Genomic DNA, 7,019 nt, shown 5'->3' on the forward strand with positions numbered 1-7,019 from the left:
CAGCAAAGGTGAGTGAGGTTTCTCAGTCCCAGCTGTCCTCTGCAGAGCAGCACTTCTCTGGCAAGAAGCTGCTTACCACAGAAACTGTGCTGTATTTAACCCATGGCATCTATGTAAGAGTCTGGAAAATTCAGACAGCACTGGGCTGTTTATTTTTTATCATGAGTGGAAAGAGCAGTGTTAGAGTATAACAGACAATCTCAGTCTGCAGTTCATCCTGTAGCAGTTACTCTCAGGTGTTCAAAGGATTGAGTTATCTACAACTTGAGAGATTTTTCCTTATCCTTAACTGCTTTGTTCTACCATATGCTCATTGAGAAGCAAAGTTGTCACTGCATTGGACAAGTTGTTCCATTTTTCCAAAGATGTAAACTCAGTTCGGTTTGTCCAGATGACTTCAAAGGGAAGTTTGCTGCCAGAGATTGCCAATACCAAAATGCCCAAACAGTTCTGTAAAACATGAGAGTGGTTCCCTTACCTTAGATGACATCAATGAGCTTTTGCAGGCAAGTGTGTTCTTGCATCAGGAAAGTACATCTTAGAACATTTTTCCTTCTGAGTAAAGAAATCCCTATGCAAGTGTCATTAAATTTATTTCCAAAATTATAAGTAAAAAATGTCTATGTTGTATGTCTGAGAAAAGATCTATTTTTTAGTAATACAGAAAGGAAAACTAATCAGCAAAATCAAAATTTCTGTTTTTCTCTTCAGGCAAGTAACAGTTCCATGTTCGCTTCATAAATGAAGCAGCTTTAAGCACATTCGTATTCCTTCTGGAGTGACAGACTGAGTCTGCATCTGTTGTTGCTGCCCATGACTCCATAGACATGATACAGAAATGAGGACAATTTGTGTTTGTTACTGTGAAACCAACACTGAATTGAACAATGACAAGAAGAGTGTGCACTTAGCAGGACTGTATCTTATGTGAATATCTACCTTGTGTGATATTTGAGGTTTTTTAATTGCATTAATACTTTCAGCTTACTCTGGCAAACAAAATATGACCTGAACAAAAAAAGTATCTTTCAAATGCCTCCAACAGTGTGTAATCATTGCAAGTCATAAATACCTTTGCATCCTTAATTTAAATTCTGTGTCCTCTACCTTGATGTCTTCAGATGAAGGTCTCTGAACTGACAGAAAACGCAGAAACGGATACAGATAACATACTCTTCAATATTGTATATAAAACTTGAAAGCAAAGTCATGCCCTGAGCTCGTGCTCTAGACTTAGACTTATAAGGAGCTGTGTTTATGCCTGTCAAAGGCAGTGAGTACAGCAACACGTGGTCTCTATCGGGTGCCAGGTGGCTGGTTGCCCACCACAGAAAGCCTCAAGAATTCATCAGCGTTGGTGGTCTCTGTTCAGGAGAACCAAATACTGGATGAAGACAAAGTAAACAGGAGGTGAATGTACCTCATGGAGCTTTGAAGAATTAAGTGTAACTGCTGAGTATGTGAACACTGGTGAAATTTCCAGTCATGCTAAGGCAAAGTAAAGAGTCTGAATTGCGTTCAAACATCACAATAAAGACAAGCCCATGAAATGCATTTTAAATTCTGAAGATGCATGCCATTTATACCTTATCTGTAAATGTATAGCATAGAAAATCTGAAAGATCCTGAGAGTGTATTTAGCTTTTACTTACATCAGCTGTAATTAATGTTTGCATTGTGTTTTAAGTGATTAGTAAGCTTTAATATCCTGGCGTTCTCCACTCTTGAAAGTTAATTCTTTTGAAACAAAAGAGAAAGGCTTTGTTTCCCACCTGTCTTCTGCATCTATTACTGTTACAGTATCCATGGAATATGAACAGGACTGATGTACAGATGTGCATTTTCAAGTAAATCCTAAAAATACCATGGTAAAAGTTACAAGTGTAGTTGTGCATCTTTTCATCTTATCTCTTCCCAGATAATGAGTATGAATTATTTACCTGTATTAGGGGTTGAAATTCAGAAGGGTAAAGGTAAAGGCTCACATGAGGTGACAAACTGTCATCTGTCATGATATTGACCACATGATATTGACCAGCTCAGCAAGAGTTTTAGTTTAAATAACTTGAAAACCTAAAAAAAAAAAAAAACAAACCAACCAAAAAACACCACCAAATCTTTTTAAGTTTTGCATAAATTTGGAGTTCTCCTTAAAATGTATAGTTACTAAATTTTTTAAGAGTCCTTGTGGAAGTTTTAATCTTCTGCTCAATTTTCTGAGAACGATGCATAAAAAGAATCATCTAATATATATGTGTGTGTGTGTGTGTGTGTGTGTATCTGTGTGTATTATTGGTAAAACTGTCTTTCAATCTTGTAAAGAGAAAAAAAATCTCAGAACCTTACCATACTTGATGATGTAGCATGTAGCTACACTGCATGGAATTTTGACCCTATTGTAATAAGGTTGAAATTTCTCACAAATTCACTGTTGGAAAGATTTGATCATGCGGGATTTTTATTTATACTCAGGCCTTTTTTGCACTATCTGTTTGTCAAAAAAAGGTCTTCAAGTCCTCCTCAGCTGGTATAAATTAGCATAGTTCTATTAACAGAACTTTGCAGTTTGCATCACCTGAGGAACTTCTCTTAGACTAGATCAAAAGAAGCTTAGTGTCAGAATTAGGCCTTCACGTTTATTCTGAAGATGCTGGAGCACTCACCAGTTAATAACCAGGGTTGCTCATCACTTCTAAAAAGCAAGTGCATTCCTCAAAAAATGGAATTCCCAATATAAAGCTGAGTCTTCTTTGAATCTCTGTAGTTCTTTACTCACAAGGCCCTCAGACTTTGAGTTTCAAACTTTTTTAAGAGGTACTCTAAAAGAAATGTCAGCATGATGTAACTGATGGAAATTTGCACCTTATTGGTAATGCAGAGAATAACTGTGTATTGGTTTTGACTGAATGGAAAAGTATCCGCAGTAAATGGAAGCAATTATCCTTACACATTGTATGAAAACCTTAAATACTTCATAAAATGTGCTCTTGAGGCTAGCTCATGCATTTGAGGGTTTGGGTTTTTTCCTTAGCTTCAGTAAAACAAAAATCTTATATTTATTAATGTTCTTTGTTGATAAAAAATATTCATTTTTCTAAGTGCATTCTTTCCAGAAAATCAAATATTCAATAACACTTAATTTGGGTCACATTGGTGTGCCCCAGATTATACTTTGATATTCAAAAGCAGCCTATTCAAATTTTAGGCTTCTTAATCTTCAATACTATTGAAAATATCAGTTATGAATTGAAACAGAAATAAAAATTGACTATGGCAAAATGTTAACTTTCCAGTCACTTTCAAATAATGTCAGACACTTTAATCTCTTCCATGGAGCAAGGTAAATTTTGAATTATATGGGAACAGAAAGAAAGCTCATGTATACTTTTGACCTTCACATCACAAACACTGTTCTTTGAATGTGTTCAAAAGTCGTGTGACACCTGGAGTAGCAGAACTGTTGTTGGACCACGTGGTTTTCCCATTCTTTGCCCTCATTTTGAGAGATCTGAACACAAGAGAGATCTGATTGAGTATTCTCAATCCTTTTGCAACCCAGAGGGAGACTTCTGGACATTCATGGATACACTAGGTGGCATGGCACTTTTAAGTGGCATCGTGAATTTACTGGAAACTTTCTGTGTCCACTGAGGAGATCTTTACTTTGGACATAGTGAGGTTCTGAAAGACTACTGACTTGTGAGACATCTTTGAAATCAATGGAAGTAGAGTAATGTACTCTTCAGTTGGAGATGGGGTGGCAGAAATAGACCTTTAATTGCTTCTCAACTTCTAAAGAAATTTAACTACTAAAGAGTGATCAGTTTTTCAGTCTTCTTTTTGGGTAGACAGAGCCCATACATTAGCATAGTTGGAAAATCAACACACTCCCTCTTAGAATAAAACTGGGGGGAAAAGGGGTGTTTTCTTTTTTCTTATAAAAGTCAACCAAATTTGGCTTTTGGATATCTGTGGTTTGGTGAGAAATGTAACATTTTTAGGTTTCCTTTGAAATAGTTGAACTTTGCATGCAATTACTAGTGGCCTTGTGAGAATAAAAAAGCAGATAGTCTTATACTGAGTAACTGTTCTACTTTAGATGTGTATTTACTTGAATGAATTAATGGTACTTATTTCATCACGAGGTCATTTTATAAGCATATAAAATGTGCTTTACTATGGAGTATGTGTACAACCTGCACATGTTTTCGATTCTCATCTGCAGCAGCTCTGTTTTCTCTGTTGCTCTACATAATATGCTGAAAGTGTTCAGTACACAAAACAGAATTATTAATTTGAAATTTTAACAGTACACATAAAATACTGATATTTTGAGTTTGATTTATGTTTAAGAATTATCCAACATTTTGCAATTCATAAATTTGATTCAGCTGTCTTAAATGCAGATCTACAGTAATGGTGGCATGTTGTTATTTTTTTATCAAATTAATAGAACGTGGAAACTTCAGACTCTTTAGTGATAGAGACACAGACGTTTGCTGGTTGCATTATGGGCAAATTCATTTATTTCAATGTAAATGTCAGCACAGTTTTGCATAGTTACATTCTGACTGAAGGTAATCAACAAAGTTTATAAAATGTGATGTGTATGTACATATGTGTCCTCTTAAAGATAGATGTTTTCCCAGATCCCTTTTTATACCAGTTCAGATTTGGAATTTACATTATATACATATGCTTTATTGTTCTAAATAAAGATATTATGCACTGTCAAATAATTAGTATATTGCATTGTGTTAGTCCCAATTAAGACATTTTTATGTCCTGTCATCATCTGAAAGAATTCTCTGTCAGAACATATGCTGCTTGATGCGGACATTTCATGATAATGCACTTCTTTTGCTCCTTCTGGTAAGGATGACATCCTTCCTTTAAGTTTTCAGCAGTTTACTGTGGCTTTTCTGTAAGAAGTCTGGGATGGGATGAGTTTGGGAGGAAAAAACAGAGCTGCTCAGGGAGATCTGGCACCTCTCCCTTCCTGAGAGAGAATGAAAATATGCCAGCTAAAGACAAAGAGGTAAACCTGCTGAGACTTTCAGCCTGCCTCAGAGAGCATTAATGAGCCTTGGAAGACAGAGGGGATGTTGCAGTAGGCAGATACAGAGGGATTTGTAAATAAGGATAAAGTAGAGACAGGACTGATGAGGAAGAGTAGAGCAGGGTTAATGGACTGGGACACAGGGGAACAGAATTTGGAGATGCCAGAATCTGGGGTATGGCTATGAATGAAAGCTGTGGCTGCTGATCTGGACACAGCCAGAAGTGCAGAGTTGATGGCTTGAAGAAGGCCATGAAACAGCCCTCACTGCTGGTGTAGCAGGAGTCATGACCTGAGGAGCAACGCTGGTGGCTCAGGTGGGTCGGCAGTAGGATGGCACTTGATTCAGCTGAGGCTCCATGAGCACCATGTAGCTGCAGAGTTGGAAACGAGTACTTCATGTACTTCATGAGCCAAGTTGCATTAGCGCAACAAAAACTCCAAGTTGACCTGGAATTTCAGGAAGGCAGAAGTAACTGTAGGGTACCTAGAAATGAGATTTGAGCACTCTTAGCTAACAAAACAACTCTTACTGAAATCAGGAGCTGGTAATTCATAATCAGGTCCAATGTCCGGATGGAAATTGGCAGTGAGGGGTGTCCTTCAAAGGTCTTTATTGAGAAGAGTAGTGTTTAGTATCTTCATCAATGCCACAGACAATGGGATCTAGTGCTCCCTCACCATGTTTACAGACAGCATCGAGCTGAGTGGTCCCAAATGTATCTCAAGCTGCATAAACAGGAAGCATGGCCAGCAAGTTGAGGGAAGTGACTCTGGCCCTCTGCTCTGCTCCATTCTGGTGACATTCCACCTGAAGTATTGCATCCAGCTGTGGGGCCCCAGCACACAAGAGGAATGGACCTGTGGAGAGGGTCCAGAAGAGGGACACAAAAAATGGTTAGGCGATGAAATATGTTCCTGTGAAGAAAGGGTGAGAGAGTTGGGACTATGTAACTTGGAGAAGAGAAGGCTCTGAGGAGACCTTATGGCAGCCTTCTAGTACTTAGAGAGCGCTTAGAAGAAATATGGTGACTTTTTAGTAAGAGCCATTGCAATAGGACAAAGGGCAATGGTTTTAAACCAAAAGAGGACAGATTCAGATGAGATATAAAGAAGGAATTTTCTACAGTAAGAAAGGTGAAATACTGGAACAGGTTGTCCAGAGAGGTTCCCTGGAAACATTGAAGGTCAGGTTGAATAGAGCTCAGAGTAAACTGATCTAGTTGAAGGTGTCCCTGCTCATTTCAGGGGGGCTGTTCTAGATTGTCTTTAAAGGACTTCTCCAAGCCAAACTAATGTATGATTCTATGAATTGCAGCATATGCATATGGAGTAAAGGGCAAGAGGGAAGGCCTGGGAAAATGTGCAGCTCTTCTGCCAAAGTGACACCACCATATTTTTGGTAGTCTGTTTTACAATGTTTGGTGCCTTACATAATGCTGACTAACTGCATACCAGCATCACTGCTTAATCTGAACCCTGCAGATTTAATGTGCTAAAGGATTGAGAGAAATATTTACCTTCAGTTTTCCAATTTTAGTTTCTCCAAAACAATGAATATAAATACCTCGTTCAGTAGATGGAAACAAAGGCTATCTTTGTCCAAATCATGGACAGCATTAATAATGACATTTTCCTACTTCTGTCATGCAGAAAAACAATGCTTATTATAATAAACAACTGTTTCTTGATAGCAATATGTTTTAACAGCTTAACACTTCCATGAAATGACTGTATTTTAGATGAGCTGGATATATGCCCACTCCACATACACTCCATGCTACACTCCAGTGTAATTTTATTCCATGTTAACAAATGTGTGTTACTAAACATATTTTTGCCCAAAGCTTCTGAATGATGATAAATAATATGTTTTCATCTTAACAAGATGGGTTGTTTCAAGATTTCACACTACATTAACAGCTTATAGAACCACTTCCTTACTACTCTTCATGTAGCT

The 7,019-nt window shown here is 37.7% G+C and overlaps 1 protein-coding gene across 1 annotated transcript in view; it reads left to right on the top strand.

Annotated features, from left to right (window-relative positions):
• Positions 1-4,739, top strand: part of KITLG (KIT ligand) — a 56,081-nt gene extending 51,342 nt beyond the window's left edge. Inside the window, exon 10 of the mRNA XM_066549686.1 lies at positions 712-4,739. The gene's annotated coding sequence lies outside the window, so the exon portion shown is untranslated. The remainder of the gene's footprint in view (positions 1-711) is intronic.
• Positions 4,740-7,019: the final 2,280 nt, after the last annotated feature.

This window comes from Molothrus aeneus, chromosome 5 (genome assembly GCF_037042795.1).
Source record: "Molothrus aeneus isolate 106 chromosome 5, BPBGC_Maene_1.0, whole genome shotgun sequence".
NCBI lineage: Eukaryota > Metazoa > Chordata > Aves > Passeriformes > Icteridae > Molothrus > Molothrus aeneus.